At 39.3% G+C, this 15012-nt stretch overlaps 1 protein-coding gene across 1 annotated transcript in view; it reads right to left on the minus strand.

The window, feature by feature from the left end:
* CLSTN2 (calsyntenin 2) overlaps positions 1-15012 on the minus strand; it is a 205799-nt gene that overhangs the window by 27552 nt on the left and 163235 nt on the right. The gene's annotated exons all lie outside the window — the stretch shown is intronic.

Here is a 15012-nt window from a genome sequence, read left to right on the forward strand (position 1 = left end):
TACAAATATCAATGTCTGCCCAATTATTTTTTTCTGTTGTTGCATCTTTATGATTTAAAAGTTCAAAGGAATAAATCACAGCAAACTGGTAGGATGGGTGGGCTGTTTTAAAAACAAAGCAATAGTTACAACAATGGTACTTTCAAGTCTGGAGAGATTCTTGTTTTGATGTATTAAAAACTGGAAATGCTTGAATGCAGATATCCTCAGATATCTGTGCTGTTTCACAGAAGCAAGTGGCAAGCAGAAAGTGATGTTTAAACATAACACTTTGTCCTTGGCCAGGTTAAGTGCTATCTGGTACAATATCTGCCCTTTGAAGGCAACAGCTAATGTTTTGTTCCAGCAGACATTTCAACAAGCCCTTAATCACTTCCATTTCAAACGGATACATTTATTACTGCAGACATCATAGCTCTACAGCAAGAGATAAATGCAGAAAGGGGCTACTGGAGGAAGCCTTTCTTTTGTTAGCAGCAGACAGCACAAATGTTTTCTGAAGGTTAAATGAACTGAAACCAAAATTCAAAGTAAATAAATTGGAAGACTGAAAACTTTACTGAACAAACAGCAACCACCAATAGTATTATGCAGCCCTGCCTTCCAAGGAAAAGCAGCTTGCCAAGCCCCTGACGGGCTCATTAGCACGTGATGCATCACAGCCACATGCAGCTGACATTTTATAGAAAACAAAACCTGTTTCTGAGAGACCTTGCATGGCCAAACCTACAGGATTAGTCCTGGCACTTTATGGAGAAATGTTCCACACTATTTCTGTTTTGCCACCCTAAACTGCATCACTCGGGATGCCCCAGGTGCACCCCAGTAAGTGAGCAATCCTCATGTTTAACTAAAGCAAGAGTACTTTGACAGAGCAAACCCAAACATTTTGGGTCATTTCATACACAAAGAGCACAATAATGTGTAGCCAATGTAATTACTCCATTAGGCAGTTACATTTTTCAAAGAAAACGCTTCCTGGAAACACATTTCATAAATCCCGCAATTCAAGTCTCCTGCAGCTGGGCTCAAGTGCTTCCAAGAAAAATGCAGATGTCCAACTGTGGATATCCACACAAAAAGTACTTAGTAGCTTTAATTTTTCTTACACATTCTTGAACATAAAGATAATGCAGCTTGGTGAAGTCCTCGAACCATCACTTACATGCATTTCCTTAAATTTCAACACATAAACACAAAAAGCTTTGTTTTGAAGGGAATTTACACACTTAAAGTCCCAGCTCAGCTGTTCCTGAGATTTCAACAGCACGTGTTGGTCATCTTAATTGTCACACGATTTCAATCAAACTTAGGGACACAGACACATGTCTATTCCTCCAAATGATCTTTCAGTGTAAAAACAAATATTCTACAGGGAAGCAAAAGTTACTTCCAAACTCTGGAATACATCCCAGTCATTCAGCAGCAGGCAATACTACGTGGCTGACCATTTCACAAGCAACAAAATAATGAAATAAATAATTGTGGTGTGTAATTTGTTATGCTGTCATTTCAGACGCCTTCTTTGCCTTCTTAACATAGGAAGCCAGTTTTTTCCTTGCATGTATTCCACAGTGGCAATGGAACGCAATATGAAGCAGTGAAGCCAGGAAAAGAAAATTATAAAATATACTACACTGGCAAATAAAGAAATTTTAATAATCTCAAGTTGGAAATTTATTTTAAAAATCTAATTTATAAAGTTATTCTAATGAGATAAAAGTACAGATGAGTAAGCTGGGCTTTCCAAACCTGCTGGATGGCTTGGTCTAATCACTCTATCACATCAGACTGCCTCTAGAAAGTATTAATCAAATCACAGTGAATTAAACAGCCTGAAATCCTAGTGCTGATTACAAGCCATTGCATTGGAATATGCTTTTATGAAATAGCTGAAAACAGCCTCCATATAAATCTTACAGAGTTTGTGTCCCAAGCTCTTGGCACCTTCTAATGAAAAACGTCAATTTTTGTGCTTTATATTAGAATGCTCAGGAAAAGACTGAAACCAAAGTTCTTGGTCTGAGAAGCATGTGGTGCTTAGAACCAGACTTTGGTGGTCTGAAAAATGCCCCATTTTTCAGCTTTGTCCATACAGGCCTGGCATGCACCTGTGAGAATTTGCCATTTCCAGCTCCTTGAGCTCCCTCAGGTCAGCTGGGGACACTCCTGGAATGGGGGCCATGCACCTGCTTGGCTGCACACACGAAGGCAGCCTGTGCTCCCAGAAGTGTCCCAGTGAAGAGCCATCCATGTTCAACCACGAGCCTCTGCTGAGCTTCCTGCGTGTCCCTCTAGTGCTGTTCCGCAGCGCAGGGAGCCCGAGCAGGCCAACAGCTCTGCACATCCCCTCAGTGCTGCTCAGGGCACACCCTTAGGGCTGAGAAAGGCACGTGTGGCTTCCATCTTCTGCTTTGTGTGACTTTGCTGAGGAAGTGCTGTCAGGACACATTCAAACATCCTCAACAAAAGCAGGAGGAAGAAAAGGAAAGCAAAGAAAGCTCTCTGCCCACTGCACAAAGCACCACTTACTGCAGCTATGAGACAAAAATCCTTCTGCCTGAGTGGTCTGAACCACTCGTTCAGTTGGCAAAAGTGGTCTGACAACCACTCGTTTGAAGAAAGCATCTTAATCCAAATTTAAAGCACAGAGCATGTCACTGTATTCACTTCTCAATGCCTTTTGTAGCATCTTAACATGCTCTGAATCCATCACCCCCATCCTTAGTCATCATTTATTACAGCACATCTAAAACACTGTGCCTGCTTTGGGCCCCTAAGTACAAGGAATATTTAGATAAACTGGAGTGAATTCAGTGGAGAATCATCAGAAGGGCCAGCTCTGGCCACATGAGGAGAGGCTGAGGGAACGGGGATTGTTCAGCCTGAGGGGAGGCAGCGCTAGGGAAGAACAGCAGCCCCGCAGTGCCAAGGCAGAAGTGACCACAGACAGGCTTTTCAAAGTGGACAACTCTGCATTTTTATATCACCTCACTAAAGAAGGCAGGGAATATTATACTTAATGGCATTAGCATTATTCACTCAGCCACAATCCCCAGGACAACCCTCTTGGCCTTTTTCTGAAAGCAGCCAAATGCTTTGTGGCTCTGCTTCAAAACCTGGCCCCCACTACCCTGGTTCAGAGGACTGAAAAGAAATGAAAATTGGATGGGGAGAGGGGTATTGCTTTGAGTTTAAAAAAATACCACCTTTTTCTCTCCATCTCTAAAAAAATCCTTCTGAAAGAGCTTTTTAAAAATTTACAAAGTTTTGCATTGTTCTTTTTCTGTTGATTCCAATAATTTTGATAGATTTTTTTATATATTTTGAGACAACAAAATATTTTTATTATGCATTTTGGACATATTTTTATAGCACTGAGAGAAAGCACTGCACTGCTTACAAACAGGAGCTAAAAGGAAGGTTCTGAAAGACTGTTTCATTACACTTTAAATCAGGACCTAAGGAATAGTGCCACTGCCACAAGAAAGCCTAAAAAAGATATTAATTTGGAATTGGTTGGCAGTGGATTTCATATAAATTTGAAAAATTTACATATATTTGCAATTTTTCAAAGAAAAATGTCGTATATTTACATATGTAAATTAAAAAAAAAATTAAGCATTTTAGGCATTTGTTGAGTCATTCTGCCCGAGATTGGTGAGTTTGCATGAAGGCAATTCACAGGTGAGCACAGAGAGCCTTCCTCCTCTCCCACTCTCGGGTTTAACAGGGTTGTCTCTAAAATGGGATCTTTAAAGACACTGAATTAGCTTTAATCTGTTACTTTAGAAACTCATTTATTATCTTAATCGTTTTCCTAATGTCAGTTGTCTGCAATTAAGGCATGTTAGTTTAAAAGAAGAAAAGGAGATACCTTGGGGCATTGCTGTTGCTATAACTGCAGCTTCCTTTTGATTTCTTCTAATAAATCTTTGCCTCAAATTTCAGTAGCTGAGCTACCTGCAAAAGCTGACTAAGTGGTATAAAAAAATAAGTTACACAGCTGACTTTTTGAGCTCTTTTTCTCATTGTCTATAAGCACTTCTTTTAAAAATTATTTTATTATCCCTACACCACCAGGAACAGAAGATAACACTGCTAAAAATGTCCTGGTGGAGATCTCAAGTGCGTAATTCAGTATGCAGATATTCAGTGTGAAGGATGGCATTGCTTCATTGGGTACCTGAGTTACCTGGTGCCTTTCTGTTGTCTAATACAATGAAGAAAAATCTGTTTCTGCTGTGAATATGTGGTTTTATGGTAAAAGTCTGCTTTTGTGGGAATCAACAGATAGTCACTTGAAACTGGCTTTGTGCTACAGTACAGTCTGTCAGCATATTCATTTTGGAGAAGAGCTTTTGGAAATAAACAAAAGCAAAATGCAAACACTGACTAATCAAATCCATTCAGTCACATTAATTGCTGTATCTTATAGCATTTTTTATTCTATCTCAGTAACAGGCTCTGCATGAGGACCTATTTGTCCTCATGTGTTGGCTTTACTCAACCTATTGCTTCACTGGAAATGATTAAAACATCTCTGGGAAAGGGTTTGGATAGTCTTGACCACTAAGTGAAGGTGTGCAGATTGCAAATAGGTCTCCAGTATCTCCACAACCTCTTCAGAAAACTTTAAATAAAGCTCTAAAATACTCAGATTATGTACCAGGGTTTTTTTTTTTAAATACTCTCTTTGTGTTTTGTGTTCTACATTTCTCCTTCAGCAGCTTCTTCACACGGCACTTTCAACCCCCGTCTGTAAAATCAATATACCCTGTCTCTGCAGTGCCAATAGATACAGTATGGAAATAGTAATTAAGGCAGGATGGAAGGAAAATGTACTGCATATAGGAAAAGGAGGCACTGATCCACACTCTCCCACAGTTAAATTTACAGGTGATACACTGTCACAATCTACCAAAGGAGTGTTTTTGTATAAGAATACTGCTGCACACGTAACCTACACATAAATCTTGTAGCTTGAACCTCAGCCTGCACAGCCCTGCTCAAAAGTGATCACAGAGTCTCCCTGAGCAAGCTCCTGAATTCTGACAGCTGGTGGTGGCAGTGAAGGAAAAACCCCAACCAGCCAGACTGCTTTGCTCTGGACCAGCTTTTCTGCTTTTGAGACTGGAGCATCACCACTCTTCCAAGTGTTAGCAGTAGTGGCTGTAGGATGGAGTAATTTGTACTCCTTGGTGAGGAAGCTTTTCCACAGCTATCAGAGCTATATCAGAACTTGGATGTCTCTAGTACAGATGCTGATGTGATGTTACAGCTTTCGTACAGGGAGTTAATTTGGAAAATTAAATAACCATTCTTCTACAACTGCATTTGTAAAGGACTGTGTGTGATCAGTCCTAGAAAAAAGGAGATGAGCACTGCGCAAATTAATCCCTTCTTTCTGGAACCTCAGCTAAGTATCAAAAGAACATTACCCAGAGAAGGGAGCAGAACAGACTTCCCTGCTCCTCATGGAAGTCTCAAGGAAGTTATTGCTTCCTCACAGGACTTTGGGTGAGGAATCTGGAAACAGTTTGTGTTTCCTACCCTGGCTGCATGGATGAAAGGAAGAGAATTGTGATTATCCTGAGGTGGGTAGAGCCACAGGGATGTCATTCTCAAGGCTCTGCAGGCAGTGGCTCATGCCCCAGCTCCTGAATGAGGCACCAGTGACATTACACTGTGAAACCCAGCCAGCTCCCTTCAGGTGTCCCTGCACTGACATCTTGTTGAGAAAGCTGAGCAAAACAGAAGGGGTTTTCCACAACTGTGTATTTTGAAACAAACTGGAGGTGAAAGACTGGGAAGCACTTCCTTGCCCTTATAATCTCACTAATTGAAAGGATAATGCAGCTTCATGCTGATTGATTTCAAATTAGAGGTTGTGTACCTTATAAAAGAATTGTTCCTTCAATATGAACTATTTGGTTGGATAGTTTAGAAAACTGTCCATTAGAAAAACCTGCTGGAATTTCTTGTGCACCTGCTCAAGTAAATGCTTTACACAAAAAAGCACATATCTAATCACAGTCTTTCCAAACTGACATTTTCAACTATTTACTCACTGTCTAGTACATATTTTGTTCTTCTGCTTAACATTTATATGACTTAGACATTCACTAAAAAAACCAGATTTTCAGAGACTGTTCAGGAAACATCCCTAAGATTTGATATTTTTAAGAAAATATGGATAGAATATTTTGTTAGAATACCTTGAGCCCTGCAATATATTATGCAATATGGTTTATTTACCATGTTAAACAGAACTGTAATGTCCATTAAATCACTCAGAAAATTTGGTGAGGAAAGTTCCATTTTTTAACCTTTTTTTTTCTCTTGAGAAATACCCCAACAATACCAATTCATCCAAACTAATTCCTGAAATACATTTATACAGCATGTTTGCCAAGTATTGTCCTTTATAGCTACTGATGTTCCCATAGGAAATGCCTTGTTGCATTTTATCAGAAATTCTTCTTTACTTTGTAGTGACAAATAAAAGTAATTATTTTTTCCCTCCTCAGCCATTTCCCCTCCACATCCATTCAAAAGAATGCAGAAGGAAGAGCAAGCACCTAAAACAGGTGAGTCTGTATTTAGCACCAGACTTACAGGTGTAAGACATGTTTTGATCTTTGATTTTCCCAAGATTAAAAACCTGAATCTTGCAGAACTCAGCAGTGTGTTTTATTTGGAGATTGACTGACACAGCCAATGTCTTTCATCTCAAAAAAGAAGGTGAACACAGACACTGCAAATCACCCTGTGGCAACGGGGGCAAATTTCTCATTACTGTGGGTTAGTTTTATTCTGGTTTGTGTATCATAGAATCACAGAATCACACAGAATCACCAGGTTGGAAGAGACCTCTAAGATCACTGACTCCAACCCATGCCCTGACACCTCAACTAAACCATGGCACCAAGTGCCATATCCAATCTTTTTTCAAACACATCCAGGGATGGTGATTCCACCACCTCCCTGGGCGGGCAGACAATTCCAGTACTTTGTCCTCAGTTTAAAAGAGCGAAGTATACAAATCTGATTGTGAGTTTCCCAAGATTTTTTATCTGGCTTTGTCCAAGCTCCCTGCCCCATATGCTGGAGAGAGGATGTTAATTGTGACGCTGACCTCCCTGTTAGCCAGAGTATCCTCCCCTCCCTGTGCTGCAGGCGTTCTGCCAGGCAGAGCAGATCACTGCCTTGCATCTCAGCATCCCCTGCCCCTTTTGGAATCATAATATCCACTCTATTACTCCAGCATTTAATGAAGCCGACTTCATTCCAGTCACATACAACACTTGGAGTCATCTGCAAATGAACCTTCAGTGTGTAAAAACAGAAAGGATTTAAGAAATCTCAGGGCAAACCTCTATTCATTAACTGTAGAAAAAGAAAGGACAGGGAATGAAATACTAATCAAAGACATCTCTTAGCTTCTTATTCTGCAGCCCCCTGATAAGATCTTGCATGACCACAGTGCTGGCCCTTTTCCATCAGAAACCACTCTCATTTGAAATTTATCTGGCTGTTCACCTGCACAGATTCTTCTGTCTTACTATTAGAAGAGACTTGACAACTCTGTCCCATACCTGAAGACTTTTACGTTACTGTAAGATGGAGAGATGGTAAAACCAATTCACTGGTGCAGTCCTTTACAGCTTTTAGTGGCACATAGATACATATGAATGTATGAGATATATAGATACGCATATGCATATATAGACACAAACTTTGCGTTTTTTTAATTACAACCTGTGGGAAATGAAGTTACAAAAAACCCGCAGGTGCTGACAGGGTATGGAAACAGCATTGTGCTTGAACAGACAGAAATGGATACATGTTTCGATCTGAGACCTTGGCAAAGGCTGCCTGAGTTAAAACAATGAGCTTTTGCAGCTTAAAGCAAGAAAGTAGTTTTGTAGTTTTGAAATAAGTATGCCTTATAAGAGTAGAAATGTATTTTTAACAAGTAAAAACATGTTTTATGCAAGAAATAATAGTGATAAGTAAAAGAGTAAAGACTTTTCAGTTTAACAATAAATTTTATAATAGAGTTTTTTAGAAGGTTAAGATGTAGTAATATAAGCCTGTGCAACAGGCCCTAATAGCAAAATGTTGACTGGATAAGAAAACACGCACTGCGGCAAAATCATGTACAGTGATGATTGGTACAAATGCGTTAGCAAGCTTTGTGGCATTTGCTTACTGGCTTAAAAAAGTATATAAGGCCTTGTAGAAAAAAGCTGCTTTTAGCTACCTCAGCTTTTGGACCTGCTGCAGCTGCTGCTACCTTGGCACCTGTGCCTGCTGCAGCTGCCGCCGCTTTTGCTTTTGCTACTGAAACTGCTGCTCTTGATATTAGAGATGCTGTTCACAATATCTCTCCTGCCTCAGCCTTCAATAAACATGAGACTGATTCTGCAATAAATCATCTCTGTGACATCTCTCAGTCATCCCGGGACAATCCCCGAAATCCCAACAACAACCTAGAGTGAAACATTTGGAAACAGGGTTGTGGAACAGTTACGTATTTCTAAAGCTTTAAAGTAAAAAGGGAACACTGTTTTTAGAAAGTCAACATGGTATAATCACTGAAATGAATAAACTCCAAACAGCTCATATCGATGTGAATATTTTCTTAGACCAATTAGTACTATTCTACCAGTCGTAAATGTTCTAGTTGTAAAGACTTCACGGTACATTCAACAGCTCCTATCAGAATAAATTGATTTAAAAACTGTTAAAGAAAGAGACATTATCAGAGCATACAAAGATAAAAAACATTTTCAGAAACTAAGTATTTAATAATTGAGCTGAACTGAAATTGAAACTAAACTATTGAAGTGATACACAGCTAATGAAAACTGACACCTGTTAACTCCACTATTAAAGTTATTATTGATATTCCTTCAGCTACCAAATAACAAACTCTTCGTAGGTAATAAAAGGGAAAATAATTTATATAAACTGTTATAATGGTCCCATAAAGAAATTTTCATGGGCTTAGGATGGATGTTGGTTATTCTTCACCAGTAAGGACATTTTTGTTGGCCATTAATCTCTCTCTTCCTCTCTCTGCTTCATGTGAATAAGCCCAGTTAACATTATTTGAATGTGGTGCTCTGGACTGGGCCATGCCTCTTTCCAGGCTTTCTAGGCTGAGGGCTGGTTTGCAAAGGACAGTTATAATGGGAGCAGGGCAATGGCCTCCTGTTTCAGAAGCAATATTCCCTTCTGAAGCTGTCAGATACCCAATGAAGGGAGCAGCACTACTGCCAGCAGAAGTGAGACAGCCAGGAGGAGAACAGACCACTTAAAAAGTTTTCCAGGTTTCTCTACTATTGTTTAAAAAAATAAGTAACAAACCAAGTAATTGCTATTTTATCTGCTCTTTTTTCTTACAATATTTTACTACCTGTAACAGGAAGCTTTACTGAACAGTAACTCATCCTGGTAGTATTATTTCCCTTTTTTCCTTTTTTAAAAATTCCCTTTATTTTTCTATTAATTAACACCAATCAATCACAAATTAACAAAAGGCAGAAAGTCCCCTGATGTCAGGGAATAAAAATAAAACCATTAAGGATAATGCAAAGAACTTTGCTTCAGAGATGCAGCATGGCCACTGCCAGCTTGGATTTGCCCTTGAAATTCTAAGGCTGAGGAGAGCAGGAAAAGCAAGGGAAGAGAGAGGCACTGTACCTCCCACTACGGATGCTGCAGCTTGTCAGGCTCAATAAAATATTGCCTTGCTCCTACCAGGGTGGAAAACTGCTCCTATCTAAATGGAAAGAATGATCAATACTCCAAGATGAATGCACTTTCTCCCTTATAATGAAACATGGGGACATTTTTTTAGATCAACTTGAATCAACTGAATCTGAGGAATAAAGAGATCAGCCAAAGTCTTAGCCAGAATAAACACTACAAGTTTAATTTCCTGCCTCCTAATTTAAAGGGCTTCTATGATTATTTTATTTATATGCCAGATACTGATCTGTGATTTGTCAGTATAAATTTTCTGCTAAATATCTCTTTAAACTCCAAAAGCTACTATAAATGTTATATACCCAAATGTATATGTATATGATCAGAGATGAAAAAATGCAAAGACCTGGGGAGATCATATCTTTGGGAATTATTCACAAACAGAACACGTTTACCACTTAGCAAATCAGAATAATATTAAGGAGAACTACGAAACCCACCCGATCCTTTGAGCTCCTACCTAACTGAAACAGCCCAAATACCTCCTTTATTTCCTAATCTGAGACCTGATACCTGATTGACATTATCTATTGAAGTGTTCAATTAATTTTTTTAATTTCAGCTATCAGTGCATTTATAAAGCATAAAACTGTTTTATTTCCAAATGGCACCCATTATGTTCCTGAGTACATCACTGGGAAGGGAGCACAGAGATTAGGGATGTTTTCATGTACACTGAGGCCCAAATTATGTTAGCCTTGTTTTCTTGCATTATTAATGTCCTTTCCAAAACTGAAAAGGTGTGGGCTTTCGAACAACCTGACTTCAAAGAGAGCTGAAATGAGCTTTTGGTCTGTGAGTTTGTTCCCTCCTCAAGACAGCACACATAGAATTCATACTCATGAGGCCTCATCATTCATCTTTGAATCTTATCTGGAATTTAAATCACTTTCTCTCATCTCCAGGATCTGCCTTCTTGTTAGGTGACACATGCAGGGATTCTACCTATTAGATATTTCTGTTAAGAGATTGGCAACAAACTTATGTTTCACTCTTTGGAGGGCTCTGTCTGCAAATGGAATTGTGGTCATAAACTAAATGAAATGCCCATTTAACACACCTCCTGAAACACACATTATTTGCTAGAAAACCAAGCAAATACTTTTCAGTTTATTAATAAGACTTAATCAAAACATAGACTTAATAAAAAAAAAAAAGACTATGAGTGTTAATACAAAACAAGCCCTGCTATTGTTTGCCATTACCACTCAAATATTAATATTCAGGGTTTTATTCAGTTTGCTTTCTGGAAACCTGGCTGAAATGCTAATACTCAAATGTTAAAGGTTACATTTGAGTCAGGCATCTTGACTGACTGCTGCTCCAAGGACTGAGGCAACTGGGAGTTCTGGCCACACTCCTGAAGGGTACTCAGTAACTGAGGATTTTTTTTCTCTCTGAGCATAAGGAGGTTGCATGAAGAAAAAGGAGGCTGTCACTGTTAAAAGCAGGATGATACATCCTTCCCTTGCTGCTGGTGTCTGAACAAATACAACACTTGATTCAGGCAGCTTTTAGAATGTTATACAGGTACAAAGACTGTGATTAATGCAAACTAGACCCCAGAGACAAAGAAAACAGGGTAGCTGGGGCTTGTTTGCTTTGGAGGGCAAACACTTGTGCTCAGCTCTGAAAACACCTCCTGAAGAGAAGTCCTGTCTTCTCCCTCTCACACAGTCCCACCTACTCACATCACTCACTTCTGTCAGACCAAAGGACTACACTCCCTTATCGATTCACATTCCACAGGAAGTGTTATGTGCTGGCATTAATTCATTAAATAAACATCCAGACTTGATGCCTCAGCTCTCAGCTACCATCTGGGAAACACAGGGATTCTCAGTCTGCACACAGAAGAAAGCCCACCTGGATACTACCTGGGGCTGCAGACCTGTCCTTTGCTGGCTCTTTGAAGGGTTCCCATCACCTGGCAAATCCCTCTTCAAAGGCTCTGATCTCTGAAGGAAGTGCTGAGACTGCTTGCAAGGGTTGCTTTAAACGTGCTCAGCAAAGGCAGATAGAGCAGACACGGGTGTTAAACACCCTTCACAATTTCCACGTTTTGGGAGAGGCGATTTACTTGAAAGATTATTTGCTCTGTTCAAAGTGCACAGTGCAAATCGGGGATGAAAGAATCCCTGCTCTTACACAACTCTCACACTGAACTGAGAGGATCTCTCCAGGGAACCACGGGGTGAATCACGTGCAGCCCAGAGCCCACTACTCTGGCAGGTCTGGATACTGCAGCAGTCTGAGCTGGAGGCAGCTACAGCAGCACAAAGGCACAGCAAAAATTGGTGCTCCTTCCCCATACAGATTAGTCTTGGATTTACTTCGGTTCCAGCAGGCAATTAGGACATAATGCAAGGAAAAGCAAATGCTATTTTGTTTTTAATGCAGCTAAAAGGTGGCAATGAGTCACACTTGGCTACCTTAATAATTTCTGTAAAGTGAAGAACGGTTGTATGTCCGTGCTTCTGTATTTATACATAGAGATAAGTCAGGAAATTAAACAACCCAAATATTATGCATAGTCTCTTTAGTGAAATGGGGACTGCTGGGACTTTAATTACAGAGCTGGCATTTTGCAGACGGGCTGATTATATGTTATATGCTATAGTAAGGTAATTAGTTATCAGCTGTATTTGTGACTTTGCCAGAGAATGCTGTTATCTAGTCAATATGCAGCTTACTTTTAGCACTAATCATGATCATGTTCTTAGTGCTTTTATGGGAGGAAACAAGTCAGCATTGAGGGTCTTCATCCCAGAATAGTTCTGGGCTGATGTTAGGGACATGAAACAAATAGACTGTGGCAAGACATTTTTGATATCAGTGTTGCAAAAGCCCTTAAAGTTTTATGGATCTCATTAAAGTAATTGTTTAAAGGCTCAAACATTTATTCACAATTGAGCTGTCTGGAATTTTCCCAGTGAAACACTGTTTTGTTGATTGGTAAATGGGTGCTGAAACTACTACTGTTAGAAATAAGACAACAAGTTCTTCAGGGAAAAAAAAAAACCACACTGAAAAATATGCCTTTGTAGTTTTGCCAAATAGGTCAGGTGTTTGCTTGCTTTCAAAACTGTAAATAACTTAAAGAAAAAGAATCTGAATATTAAGGACAAAAATCCTAATATGCTCCCCTAAAGAATGTAATAACAGACCCAGACCAATTCATATGGAAGTCTTACATGACATGAAACAACTGTAACTGCAGAAATAAAGGTAACAGGTGAATTGTCTGCCAGCTGAGAGCTGTGCATTTCTGAAATTCAAACACAATTAGTCCATTTGGGCTAGAAAGTGGCAGTCAAGGAAAGCAAGAGCAGTTCTGCAAGGAATCCAAGTATGACATTCAGCAATGTCTCATTACCTGAAAGAAACTGGACATTTCCTGTCACCTCTGCACGCACAGGACTATGGTCTCCTATTGCACACTCAGGAGTCAGATTAATAACATGATTTTATGTTTGAATTGTAATACACTTAACTGTGATCCCAGTTCTCCTTCTATTTACTATAGCTGAGCACTGTGTGATCAGTTACTGCAAGAATTTTCATTAAATCAGCCACATTTGGTTAAATATTCATCATACGGAAAACAGCTGAATTTGAAATCAGGGTCTCTGTGCTGGCCATAGAATTACAGCAAACCCTCACTCAGGAGCGCATCCAAATCCAGGGATGTTGGCAGAGGTGCCTCAGGGAGAGAGGGCATGAGGCCGCTTCGCAAAGAATAAAAAATGCCATGCAGGCCATGCATGCAATTACAGCAACAGTAAATTACTCTGAACAGGTTTGAGTCCACAGGTTAATTGGAGTAAACAAACTGGAAGGGATAAGACTGAATCAGTAATAAAAGAATCACTGCAAGATTGGAAAATAACTTAGTCAGACCCTGGACTCTGAGTAACTGCTTGAAAAAATGCAGTAAAATTCTGGAGTGTCTGCAATGCCATTAATTGTCCATTTGGAAGAACACCAGAGCAGGGGGAGGAAGATCTGTGCACTATCAGTCTGCAGCTTTTTGTCTGTTTTCAAGCAGTTGTGAGTAAATTAGAAATAAGAACTTAACTGGCTGCTGTGAGGATATTTTAAAATTGGAAGGTTTGTTATAATACTCTACTAGAACTCTGTGCAACTTCTATGGCCTAGTGATGCTTCTTTTGGGAAATTTGCTTGCTGATGAAGGTTTGTTACGACTTTAATATGCAATTACTTAAAAAAACCCTAATACTAAAAAGCATCACAGCTATCAATAATACCAGAGAATGCCAGGAACTTTCCCGAAATTATGATTCAATAAACTTGGAATTTCTAACATTAAAGTTGCACTTAGAATTTCATTTGAAAACAACTTCTGCTCATGGAAAATTTAAGTGAGGAGACTGCTTTTGCCTGCCTAGGAAGTTTCTGTAGGGTTCATTGCCTGCTTATAAAGAATATGCAAGCCTGAAGTAAAAAACGCTTTCAAGACATGAAATTATTCATAAGGATTTCCATTTTCCTAGCCAGCACTAGTACTGCTACAAACTATAAATGGATTCACAATTATTTGTAACCTAATCAGGCCATAATTACTAATGAGAGAATGGTTAATGTTAAATTTTGAAGTTATCCTGGCTATGCCATGCTCTGGCAAAGCTCACGGATCCAAGCACAGCTTCAAGACTACATTTTTAATTGGTGGCATTGAACTGAAAACCTGCACGGTTACCCTGATCTTATTTAACAGCTGCTGATTCTCCTTTATTCATACACAGTGAATATCCATTTGGTAAGGAAGCAAAGGTTTGGAATCTCAGCCAGTGCAGATTCACACCAGTGGAAGCACTGGCTCATCAGCTCTGCAGATGCCTAATGCAGTCCTTAGGAATTTTTTACTTTCTGCAGCACATAAACACACTAAAAACATAAAAGTTCAATATGGCCAATAGATATCAATTCTTCTGAAAGCCTGGTGAATGCAAAAATTGTTTTTTTAATCTATGTCTTAAGACAGTCAATATCTTTAAAAACGTAGTGCTCTTTATGAAAAGTGAAATTGATCTTTCTTCTAATTCATGTAAATCACGCATTTGGTTTCTCCACCACAGTCATTCCTAATACATCCCAGGAGCTCTGTAAATAAGAATATTGATTTTGATGACCTAGGGAGGTGGTACATTGAGAACTGACAAATCCATAGTACAGCTAAATGACTCCTACAGTCTTAGGTGGGGAGTTGTTTAT

The sequence above is a fragment of the Corvus cornix genome, chromosome 9 (assembly GCF_000738735.6).
Source record: "Corvus cornix cornix isolate S_Up_H32 chromosome 9, ASM73873v5, whole genome shotgun sequence".
Lineage (NCBI taxonomy): Eukaryota > Metazoa > Chordata > Aves > Passeriformes > Corvidae > Corvus > Corvus cornix.